Source organism: Camelus bactrianus, chromosome 7 (genome assembly GCF_048773025.1).
Source record: "Camelus bactrianus isolate YW-2024 breed Bactrian camel chromosome 7, ASM4877302v1, whole genome shotgun sequence".
NCBI classification, from domain to species: domain Eukaryota; kingdom Metazoa; phylum Chordata; class Mammalia; order Artiodactyla; family Camelidae; genus Camelus; species Camelus bactrianus.
In genome coordinates this window covers 57,967,579-57,980,440 of record NC_133545.1, presented here as the reverse complement: position 1 = coordinate 57,980,440, position 12,862 = coordinate 57,967,579, and the positions used below count along the sequence as shown (strand labels likewise).

Genomic DNA, 12,862 nt, shown 5'->3' with positions numbered 1-12,862 from the left:
GCTATTATGGAAAACAGTATGGAGATTCCTCGAAAAGCTAAAAATTGACTTACCATATGATCCAGCAACCCCACTCCTGGGCCTATATCTGGAAGGAACTTAAATTTAAAAAGATACACACACCCCAGTGTTCATAGCAGCACTATATACAATAACCAAGACATGGAAGCAACCTAAATGTCCATTGACAGATGACTGGATAAAGAAGTTGTGGTATAATTATACAATGGAATGGTACTCAACCATTAAAAGAATAAAATAATGCCATTTGCAGCAACATGGATGGACCTAGAGATTTTCATTCTAAGTAAAGTAACCCAGAAAGAGAAAGAAAAATACCATATGATATCACTCCTATTTGGAATCTTAAAAAAAGAAAAGAAAGGACACTATGAACTCATCTACAAAACAGAAACAGACTTGCAGACATAGTAAACAATCTTATGGTTACTGGGGGAAGTGGGTGGGAAGGCATAAATTTGGGAGTTTGAGATTTACTAATGTTAGCCACTATATATAAAAATAGATTTTTTAAAAAGATTCTTCTGTATAGCACAGGGAACTATGTTCAATATCTTATAATAACCTTTAATGAAAAGAATATGACAAATGTATGTATATATAATATATGTATATAGTATATGTATATATATAATATGATGAATATATGTGTATATGTACAAATAATTACATGTATATATATGCATGACTGGGACATTGTGCTGTACACAAGTTGACACATTGTAACTGACTACATCAATAAAAAGATAGATAATCTGATTTTCAAAAAAATAAATAAATAAGTCATAATAAAACCTACACTCCACATTTTAAACACACTTTAAAAAAAAAAAAGTCACATGTAGATCTAGAACTAAATAAATACACGTATCTAGGCGCAGTTAAGTACCTCACTAACATTTAGCTACTTTCAGTTACTGTAATCTAAACTTAGTGTCTCTCTGGGAGTAAGTAGAAACCCAACTTAAATATAAAGCCTTCCAGGGCTTGTCCATCTGAAGCTCTTTGAAGAAGTTTCTAGAAAGCCATATATTCTTACAGTTCTCTCTAGTAACAATGATCTTTGCCTGCTGGTTCTCAGTTTCAAAGGAGGAAGAAGTTTATTTGCCATTCCAAGAGTAAAGATCCATTTGCTTTCCTAGGTTGCTACTTTCTCATTTAACCTTAAACATGGAGAAAGTCCAAAAAAAGCTAAATACCACAAATCCTAATCAAAAGGCAATTTTACTGCCACTTCTCAAATCCCCACGATTTCCCTAAATCTACCCTGGCTTCATTCTGTCTTATTTTTAAGATTAATCTCTTTCCTCAGAACCTTTTTTTAAAATTCCCTCATATACAACAATACATAGTACTAAACCAGAGTTCTTAAAACCTTCATTAAACTTATCTTACACACAGCTCCTTGTAAGGACATTCAAAACCTATCCTAGTGAGCCCTTCCTAAGGAAGTGACAACAAAATTTCCCCAAGTATTGCCTGCTTGCAAAATCATCGAAGAGTTTGGTGCTGAGGAAGGGACACTGAGTGTTTGGCAGCTTGGAATGTGCTCTTCTCTAGAGGCTGCCCATGTGCAGAGTTGGCAGAGGGGAACTGCACGGCCACACAGAATTGGATGCCATGACAGAATGGGGAGTGGTAAGAAGAGGAAGTGGAAACTGGGTGATTTCATGCTCCTCCGGCTTGCCTCCTGGACTGTAGGCACAGCCCAGAGATGCTCTGGCAAGACTGGGAGCAGCTGGATAGGGTAAGAAAGGCCTTTTTTCCCTGCCTTCACCAGACCAGATTTGGGGTGACAGATGTAAAATAGACAGTCAGGGCTTTAGGCAGATCCACAATGATCTGAATATTCCAAAGCTTATTCTTGTTTAGCAAGCTCTAGGTTTTAGCCGTTCTGAATTTTTTAGGCAACAGTAGGTGGATTTTCATGCTACAGATGCTCTGAGGAGAGCTTCAGCCTCTCCTCCCAGTAAAACACTTCATTTTCATTTTAATACCTAACACTAAATGCTTTTATTTCACTTTTTTTCCTTTCAAGAAAGCTCATCATTAAGAATGTCTACCAGGAAAATCACGGGAAATAAAGTCTCTCAAAGTCTATTTTTATGTGCTATTAGAAACAACCATGTGACTTTTTTTCTTTACTCAATCATTCTGGACAAAAAAACAATGTGGCCGAGGGTGATGTGGAAAATTTCAGCATTAAAAATAATATCCTAAGTAATCCAAAAGGGAAATTAATTTCTCTTTGAATGTGTTCACTAGCACAAACACTGAAATAATGAGCAAACCGGCTCTCCTGAGAAAATGCCAACTGTCGCCTGCTTTCCCCGGGCTCCAGGTGTAACCAGCCTCTCTCACTGCCCCACCTTCTGACTCTGTGTCGAGAGACTTAGGGACATCTCTCCAGGCAATCTGAAACAATCTCCTGTGTCATTAGACACCAAGCTCTCCCACTGTTAAGTCAGAACTGGCTGATTTCCTTAACAAGTGAAACTATCACTGCTATTAGAAAATAACGGTACTACTGGCAACTTAGAGTGCAAAGGATGTTTAAGTTGAGGGTACCTCTCTTTACAGCCCTCCAGGCGCAGCAAATTTGATGGCTTACCCCTTTACACCCAGATACGGAGACCAGTCTCCTAGGGGGTGGCTTTGTTAGAAATTTCAGGACAGTGAAATAAAGCACTGTCACTGTTAAACTGTCACTGTCACTCTTAAACTTTATAGGAGACTTAAAAGTATGTATAACATAAATAATTTATCTTCTACAGTGTTCCATGCTATTATATAAAAGGTAGAAGTTGAAAAGAAGAAACAAAGGTCCCGAGTGATCTGTTAATAATCATTTATCAAAAAATTTGAAGTCGAGGTGTTAATAGAGTACATTCTGAGTTCTCATCACAAGAAAAAATTTTTTTTCTATTTAATTAATTTAGTATCTATATGAAATGATGGATGTTCACTAAACTTACTGTGGTAATGATTTCATGATGTATATGTAAGTCAATTCATTATGCTGAATATCTTAAACTTATATGGTGCTGATGTCAATTATATCTCAATAAAACTGGAAAGAAAAAAATTAGCAGTTGACTCTGGGAATGCCAGTTACAGACTTGGCTTGGTGAAACCACCTTCTTTCTGTGCCCCCTTCCCTCCAAACTGACTTATCTCGGTGTCTCCCACAAGTTAAGGGGTGATGCAGGCTCTGCCACCCCAAGCTCCAGGTCTCAGTGCTCACCCATTAAATTCATAAACATCTTCATCTGTTAGTGTTTTTCAAGAGTACTAGCAGCTGTGGACAATCTTAGCAATAGAGATTTTTAAAAGGTTCACAGTTCCCGCAAAGAAAATACCTCAGCAGAACTCTATTCAAACTAGTGTCACATTTGACTAAAACAATACTTGCTTTTTATAAGAAGAGCTACATGCCAGGAGATTTTGGGGGAGGGGGTGGAGAGTTAAAACCTGAATGGGGGAGAAAGTCAAAAGAGAAAAAAATGTGTAGGTACACTATCTTCCCTTGCAGGGTTAACATGGATATAAAAATTAAAGATGTTAAAATGTCCCAGGGAGGAAAACAATCTATGAACGCTTTTTAAAATGAATAGATAATGATTTCTATGGCCAAGTCATCTAAAAAGAACTTAAGAAAAGTGTTGTTCCACCCCCGACCCTCAAAATATCTAAAGTGATGTTTAGGACATTAACCCAATAATTTTAGCTTTAAAGTTACTTCTCCTAAAACAAAACTAATAAAATAGAAACTATCAGAAAGGGTTTAAGCAATCCCAAGGCCACGTCTAGCAGCACTCGTAACTTTGTTGGAACGCTGGTGTGTCAGAGGGTGCATTTCTAATCCTTTCCTCTCAGGTTCTCCGATAGCAGGCTTCCCTAAAGCTGAAGTCACTCGAGCTCTCCCTCCTTGCTCTCCCTGGGCTGTATTATTAATTTTGTGCTCTGCTAGTGACTGTTTATGTTGACAGACTTCCTGCACTCTATTGATGAGCCCACAAGGAATCCCAGTTTTTTTCTTCATTGGTATATTCAATAATTTATAATTTCAACCTATGAGTTAACTCAAGGGAGAGATTATTTTAAAAACTACTTGAGACATAGTGTAGTATGGATGAACATAGCTAATCCAAGTCATTATAATCTTGACCAGAAATTATTTGCTTTTGTGGGGAAGTAAAACCAAATGGTCTATGTGTACAATTATTTTGATCTTAAAGGCCATGCTTCTTAGAGAGAGACAAGGTTAGCATTCTGTAGCTCCCTTTTGTGTTCCCAAGATATTTTCCTTATAGTCATGCCTGTCTATATATTAAATTGTAGTTATAATAATTTCTATTTATTATGTATTTATTTATGTATATGTGATTAAACATGTATATATGTATCTAGCGTATGCATAAACATAAAAATTAAATTGTAGATTTTGTTGTAATATAAACCGTTACAGGTGGAATTTAAGACAACATGTCTTCTAAAATCCGGCCTAACGAGTAGTAGGAATTATTGAAAAGTCTACTGGATTAGACAAAAAACATAGCTTCTAGTTCCCCTTTATCATGAATTGGGTAAGTCATTTAGCCTTTTGGGGTCTCTTTACTTACAAACTGAAAAGTAAACAATAATTATACTTGACCCTTTAAATCATAAATAGGGTAACTTGTGTTAGGAAAACTGAGACAGAATGGTCAGCACATGTGTCTTATTTATTAACTTCACAGATTAAGAATAGAACTTCACTTCTAGCAACAATGGCAGACAGAACACTCTCTCCTGGAAGCCAGTTAGATCCTAAGTAAATCATTTTGGTTTGTTGCTGTACTCCCTGGAAGTAAGTAAAATAATCTCCAAGCCCAATCCTCCTTTCCCCTACCCCTCAAGTAAAAAGAAACAACACTAGAGCTTGGAGCAGTGAGCGGATAAATGTGCTGAGCAAGAAACAAAGGAGAGGAACTGTGTTATCCTGAGAGAAAATTCCAGTAGGATGCTATACATTGCAATTCGGATACTGAACTGAGAGTCCATAGCAAGCAAGGGGAAATGAACCTGAGATTCGGCATTAAGGCAAGACTTTCAAAGAGAGCTTAAGTGACCCCAGGTTGGTAGTCTTGCCAGTTCCTAGCAGAAACAAACCAGATCACCCTAGGAGTGCATCTTAGAGTCTATCCCATTAGATTCCCACAGCTTATCCTCAGGCAAATATTAGCTCACAACTAAGACCACCACGCAGATGAGGAGGCAGACCATCTATAGAACTGTCAGACATAGAATAGCTGCTTATGAAGTACTTAAAGAACTAAAGCATAGAAGCAAAAGAAAGAGCAAGCAACAGAAAACTATCAGGAAAGATCAGGCACTTCTGAAAAATAAGTAAATGGAACATCTAAATATAAAATATTATAATATTGAAAGAAAAAAACAAAACATTTAAAAAGCAAATTAGTCACATCTGAAAGAAAATTAATGAACTTGAAGACAAGAATAAATAAATGAACCAGAATATAACCTGGAAAACAAAAGGACTGGGAAATATGAGAACAATTTAAAATATTGAAGATAAAATGAGAATGTCTAACATATCAAATCAGAGCCACAGAGAGAATAAAACTAATCAAGGAGTGATAATAGCTGAAAAACCTCCAGAAATTCTGAAAGCTGTTAATCTACAATTTTAGAAAGCACAATATTCCCAAGCAGGGTGAATAAAAAAGAAACTCAATGCCTAGATGTCACATCATAGTGACTCTGTAAGACAAAGAGAAACATTTTTAAAGCAGCCAGAGAGAAAAGTTATAACAAAGAAATGATTATTTCATGGATCGCAGACTGCTCCACAGTAATAACAGAAAACAGAAGGCAATGGAATAATATATTCCATGTTGAGAGGAAATAGTTATTAACTATCAAACCTTAGAGTGAAATAAAGACATTTGTAGTTAAATAAAAACTGAGAGTTTATCAATAGGCTTACCCTAACGGAACTTTGAATCTAAAGTTTATTCCTTAGAAAGATAGTTATTCTTTGATGAATTCAATTATTATAAAAGTCTAAAGCAAAAAAATACTTTTAAAGTTTTCACATTTTTGGAAATGGAATACTTACCCGTTTATTGAGAAATCATAATTAAATTTTAAATACTTAGAGCTAAATTACAAAGAGAACAAAACATGTCAAAACTAGTATTTTTGAGGGAAATCTGTCAGCCATAATGCTTACATTGGAAAAGAAAGAAGTCTGAAAATGAATTAAGCATCCGTCTTAAGTATTGACAAAGGAACAAGGAACAAACTCAAAGAAAATAAGAGAAACAAAGAAGATAGGAATAGAATTCAATGAAATCAATAACAAAAGTACAATAGAAAGATCAATAAAGTTAAAGGTAGCCTTTGGAAAAGACTAATGAAATACACAATCCTTTGGCAAGACTGAGAAAAAAGGAGAGTACAAGTAATGTGAGGACTAAAAAGAGAACATAAATATAGATACAGCACAGATTAAAAAGAAAATAACATGAGCAATTTTATGCCAATGAATTTGAAAACCTACATAAAATGAAATCGTCAGAAAAAGATAACTTGCCAAGACTGACATGAGAACTACAAAACTTAAATAAATAGTCCTAAAACCATTAAAGCAATTGAATCAATAGTTTGAAATATTCCTACAAGCAAAGACCAGGCCCATGTAATTTTATAGGTGAAATTACTAAACATTCCACAGCTAATTTTCTTTTACAGACTTACACAATGAATAGAAAAAATAAAAAATACTCTCTAAATCATTCTGCATAACGTGGGCACCAAAAATAGACAAGTACAATTTGAGAATAGAAATTATAGATCAATCTTATTCAAGAACCTAAACAAAATATTACCAAATCCACTGGGGTTAAAAAAAAAAGTTTATCTATCATGACCTAGTTGGATTTATCCCAGGAATGCTGGAGTAGTTGAACATTAGAAAATCTAGAATTGTGATCCACTATAATAGATTAAAGGCAAAATCCATATATAATCTCAACAGAAACAGGAAGTATTAGATAATGTTAGCCATTGATTCAACATAAAAAGTCTTAGCAACTTGGAGTAGCAGAGAATTTTCTTTACATGAATGAAGGTATCTACCAAAACGTCAGTAAACATCGTTCTTAATGATAAAAAGTTAAAAGCACCCTATTTGAAATCAGAAACAGTTTAGCCCACTATCATGTTTTGATCATTGCTAAAACTGAGAGCTCTAGCCAGACAATAAGATAAGAAAAGCAAATAAAATCTTAAAGACTAGAAAGGAACAGACCCATCATTAGCTGCAGGTACTATGATTATATACACAGAAACCCACAAACTAAAAACAATTTATTAGTAATAATTAAAGAGTTTAATAAAGTGGCTGGCTCTAAGACCAATATATAAAAACGTATTGCCTTTCCAAACAATGACCATAAACACTTATTATATAAAAGGTACAATTTATAAATTGTAACAAAAACATAAGATGTCTGGGAATAAATCTAACAAAAGGTATACAAGATTGGTATAAAGAAAATAAAACTTCATTGAAAATCATTAGAGACCTAAATAAGTGAAAAGATATACCATGTACATGAATAGCAATACTTAATACTGTAGAGATGCCTATTCTCTCATATTGGCCCATAGATTTAAAATCCCAGCGAGAATTTTCATGGAACGCACAAGTTAATTCTAAAATATGTATGGAAGAGCAAAAGGCTAAGAAAAAACTGAGTCTCCTAAAGAGCTGAGTGTGACAATTTGTACCAAGTATGAAGACCTTCTATAAAGCTATAATAATTAAGACTGTGTGGTTTTGGCAGAGAGTTAGAAAAATTGACAAATGGAGAGTGACAGAAGGAAACAGAATACACCCAAACATATATGGAAACTTTATAAATAATAGAAATGATATCACAGATCAGTGATGGTGAGACAATTATAGTCTGAAGAATCAGGGGAGGAAGGGATTGGGAGTGATTGCTAATAGGTACAAGGCTTCTTTGGGAGGTGATGAGAATACTCTAAAATTAGAAGATGGTGATGGTCGTACAACTCTGTAAATAAACTGAAAGATGTTGCACTGTATATTTTAATGGGTGAAATTTATGGTATGTAAATTTTATATTAATAATGTTATTCAAAATGATTGCTCTATATTGACACAAATGACAGGATGAATTTTTTAGAAATATGGACTTAAATTTTAAAGCTCCAAAAGATTACATATATATACTACACACATATATATCATATGTGTGAAACCACTTTTATCTAACTCAAAAACAAGCAAAATTGAATAATGTATTATTTATGGATATATACATATATGATGAAACTATTTAGAATATTGCAAAGGAAGGATAAACATACAAGAGAGCTTCTCCCTCAGGGAGAAGAGAAGGAAATAGAACAGGGGAGGAACCCATAGGTAAATGCAATGATATTGGTGATTTTTTTTTGTTTTAATTCTTGAGTTGAGTGATTATTTTAAAGTCTTAATTTTGATTATTTATAATTTACATATTTTGTATTTAATCTTTTGAGTATATCAAATATTTATTACATTATTTTGAGTATATATACAATTTTAAAACCTTTAAATTGATAATAAGGCTTTAACAACAAAAGGTAAGTCAGGAATAAAGGAGGAAACCAGATGGACCCCAGACTTCCCCATACCACCCTCAAAACCAAAGACTGCAGCAGTGTCTACAATGTATTCAGGAAATGAATGCATGATTTGAAAGTTTCAAACACAATCAAGTTATCCTCCTAGGATAAAGGCAACAGATAGATAGTAAGCATGAAGATCATAAAGGAATCAAAATTCATGAGCATTTCTTGGGATTAAAAAAATTAATTAATTAAAAACAACTGTATGACAAACTTGAGGCAACCAAGCAGATGAATCATAGTAAAGAGTGCAGACATGGAGAAGCTAGGGCACCAAATTATTTAAAATAGAATCAAGAGTAAACAACTGTTTGAATGATGGCTTCAGAAAAGGATATAAATGTTATAAACCCAAGTACTTTAAAGAAAAACAAAAATAAACAAAAATAGGGTTAGAAGGAGAGAGGTGGAAGAAAGTCAATAGATGTCTGTTTCCTCACATTTCTTAAGGGAGTCAACAGATATTATGCAAAATGAAAACATAATTTTAAAAATGTACTCATTCTACCTCAGTTTTTGTCACCATGGGAACGAACTTGTAATCTGGGGTATGGGCATGTCTTTAATATGAGGACAGTCCTGTGCATTGTAAGATGGTGAGCATCTCTGGAACCCAGGCACTAAACACCAGAATCACTTCAGTTACTGGGACCATCAAAAAATGTGTCCAGGCATTTCTAAAAGCATCCTAAGGATTTTGTACTACCTTGGACGGAGAAACACTCCTCTAACCTCTTAAAGTTTTGCATACTATTTTTTTTCTCTTAAATTTAGAGCAATATTGGAGAATTAAAAATCCCTTGATTTAAAAATTTCAAAAGGGATCATTTACCTGAAAATCATTCAGTTTCATGTTGGTGTCCCTTCCTTTTCTCAAATTGAAATAAAAGTAAATGTATTACAGAATATGCCCACTTTTCTAATGCAGCCCTTTCTAAATTTAAAAAATTATTTGTTGAAACAAGGGATCTGAAAAAATAAACATACCTACTTTGCATATTTCATTTTTCATTATGATAAAATATAGATGAGATAAAATTGACCACATTAGCCATTTTAAGTGCATTGTTCTATAACACTAATATATTCACATTGTTGTGCAACTATCACTTTTTATCTTCAGAACTTTTTCATGTCCCCCAACTGCATATTTTATATTAACATAAACCATATATGTAGTCATTTGCCCATCTTTTGATTTGAGGCCATGAGCTTTTCTTTGAGAGTGGTCCCCTGATTGGAATTCCCCCTGGCCATCTTTTTTGCATGAACTACACCAATAATGTACTCTTCACGATTTTCAGTTTCAATTTCTTTTCAATGAAACAAGATCTGAAAAACATTTGGCAAAGAATCTGAGTGAAGCAGCCCCCTATATCCCCCTCCACCTCCCAATATTTTACCATTGTCATGTTCACACCTAACTTGAAAGCAAATTTTCAATTACCTTACATTTACCTAGTCTTTCTAACATGCAACTCATTCTTTATAGAAGCAATGATTCATTCTTTTTGCCTTGATATTTTATCAGTTTTCATAAAACTTAATTGTTATAGGATTTCAAAAGTTTGGGTTCAGTCACAGTTGACTCATGGAAAGTATCCAGCTGAACGGATGAGTAGGGGCATCTAGTGAGCTGTCTGTTTACTGTGAGAATTTTAAGGCAAGGGTATCACTTCAGAAATGATCTGGCAAGTTGAATTAAAGGTTAATAAATTGTAAAGAATTTTAATAAAAATCAATGTATTAAAAATGGTATGTACACCTGTGATGGTTAATTTTGTGTATCAACTGGACTGGGCCACAGATGCCCAGACTTTTGGTCAACTGTTATTCTGGGTATGTCTGTGGAGGTGTTTCTGGATGAAATGAACGTTTGAGTGGGTAGACTGGGCAAAGCAGATTGCCCTTCCTAATTTGGGTGGGCCTCATCCAATCAACTGAAGACACAACTAGAACAAAAAGGCTGAGTAAGGAGGAACTCCTCTTGCTTAACTGCTTTGAGCTAGGTCATTGATTTTTTTCCCCCAGTTGGATGTGAACTGAAACATCCTTTTGGCCTTCCTGGGGCTGCAGCCTGCTGGTTTTCAGTGTGGAGCTATACATTGGTCCCCCTGGGTCTCTAGCATGCTGATTGCAGACCTTGGGACTTCTTAGCCTCCAAAATCATGTAAGCCAATTCCTTATAATCAGTCAATCTCTCTGTCTCTCTCTCTTTCTTCTCTACACATACACACACACACACACACCCTATTTGTTCTGCTTCTCTGGAAAATTCCAACTCATACAATACCTGACAACTAAATGCAATCTGAATATTGGAACAGGAAGAAAACATTACTGGAAAAACTGGTGAAATTCAAACCGTCTAATAGTAGTATACCAATGCTGGCTTCTTAGTTGTGTTAAATGTCCCATGGTAATGTTAAGATGTTAACAGTAGAGGAAGCTGGGTAATACTCTGTACTATCCTTGCAATGATTCTGTAAATCTAAAATTATACCAGAATAGAAACTTTGTTTTAAAAAATAGAATGTACCATATGATCCCCTTTCTGAAATCATATCTTATTATCTGTCCTTCTATTTGTATTTATACATTCTGTCCACCAAATGTTAATAATCTATACTTTGGGAAATTACTTCTTTCTTTGTACCTTTCTATATAGCTTGAATTTTTTATAACAATAACAAACATACATATTATTTCACTAAAATGATAAAGTCGTTATCATTTCAGTCTGACGAGATTTTAGAAATCATCCACATTCTAAAAGCACTGAGAACCTCCTCCAAAAAATAAGTAACTAAACCTAATTACCTTCCCTCCCCCCAAAAATTAAAAAATTAAATAAAATAAAAGCATTGTGATGTTTGACTTGATGTTATTTTTTAGTAACATAGTTTCATTTATAACACTGTCCTTGTGGACCCAAAGATGACTTTAAGATGAGGCTCTAAGATTAATACTATGCCACAGAACTAGAAGAATGACTAGGTCATGTTAATATAAGATCATTCTGTTTCTGACCATACATAGCTTAATGGTCTACACCTCTGCATTACTTTTGCCTTTTGCCACCTGTAAGCATCATAAGGGAAGGGAAGGCTTTTAGTTGCAGTTTTGCCTTTCCTGTTCAGTGGAGTAGTGAGGGAATAGACTGTCAGGGATCTATCTGTATCTCCAAATCAAAGCAGAACTTGCCATTGAATAACTGGAGAAATTAAAAGGACAGATTCCTACATGTTCTTATACAAATAAAATTGTCTAATGCTCACTATCCTTACGTCTTATCTTTTATCTTTGTTTCCTCCATCCTGTCTCTAGTCTCCTGTCATCCAGCTTCTCCCTTTGACTGTGACTATTAGTTACTTGTAAATTCTCAAGAGAGTCATTTCTTTTCATTTTGCAGACAGGGAGAGTATCTTCACTCCCATGTCCCTGTCTCTGAGCACAGTCCTCACCCATAAATCATGGTGAGGGCTGCTGAATGGATGATTTAGAGACTAGGGGCGATGGTCATGTCTACAAGCTTAGCCACAGCTGCACGTGGAACCCCTGGGGTCTTCTAGTTCTTCCTACTCATCCAAATTCTCTCTCTCTCCTTCCTTATTGTTTTTCTTTCTCAGCCCCTTTTCTTCTTGTAATATACAGGTAGAACCTTACTGCTTCTATTCTGCACCTTCTGAATGTGCCAATTCCAGGGTCATTCTGCTGTTGGCATGAGGTTAGTTCTTCCCTTTAACTTGGGTTTCTAGAAAGTGATCTTCTATACAGTGGTTTTCCAACTTGATCGGGCATGAGCATCACTGGGAGGGCATGTTAAAACAAAGATTGATGGACCCCACCCTCAGAGTCTCTCCTGCAGTAGGTCTGGAGGATTGGCATTCCTCACGAGTTCCTAAGGATGCTGATGCTGATAAGGATACTGCCGGTCCAGAGACCACACTCAGAGAATCGCAGTACTAGCCAGCTAGTCATCTAATCTCCTCTGCCAGGGAGGAGAAAGAAATAGAAGTGCTCGCTGTCTATAACCTAACCATGAAATAAAAATAACAGGAAGAATATGCATGTTTTGTTTTAAACCCAAGGGATAAAGGTTTTTTTTTCCTCTTATAATCGTCATTCTTTAATT

General features: G+C 35.0%; 2 long non-coding RNA genes across 5 annotated transcripts in view; one reads left to right on the top strand and one right to left on the bottom strand.

The window, feature by feature from the left end:
• The window catches only part of LOC105082574 (uncharacterized), a 149,363-nt gene that overhangs the window by 83,965 nt on the left and 52,536 nt on the right, over nt 1-12,862 (bottom strand). The window lies entirely within an intron of this gene.
• The window catches only part of LOC141578165 (uncharacterized), a 39,979-nt gene continuing 31,996 nt past the window's right edge, over nt 4,880-12,862 (top strand). Inside the window, exon 1 of the long non-coding RNA XR_012508196.1 lies at nt 4,880-12,454. This is a non-coding gene — a long non-coding RNA (uncharacterized LOC141578165). The remainder of the gene's footprint in view (nt 12,455-12,862) is intronic.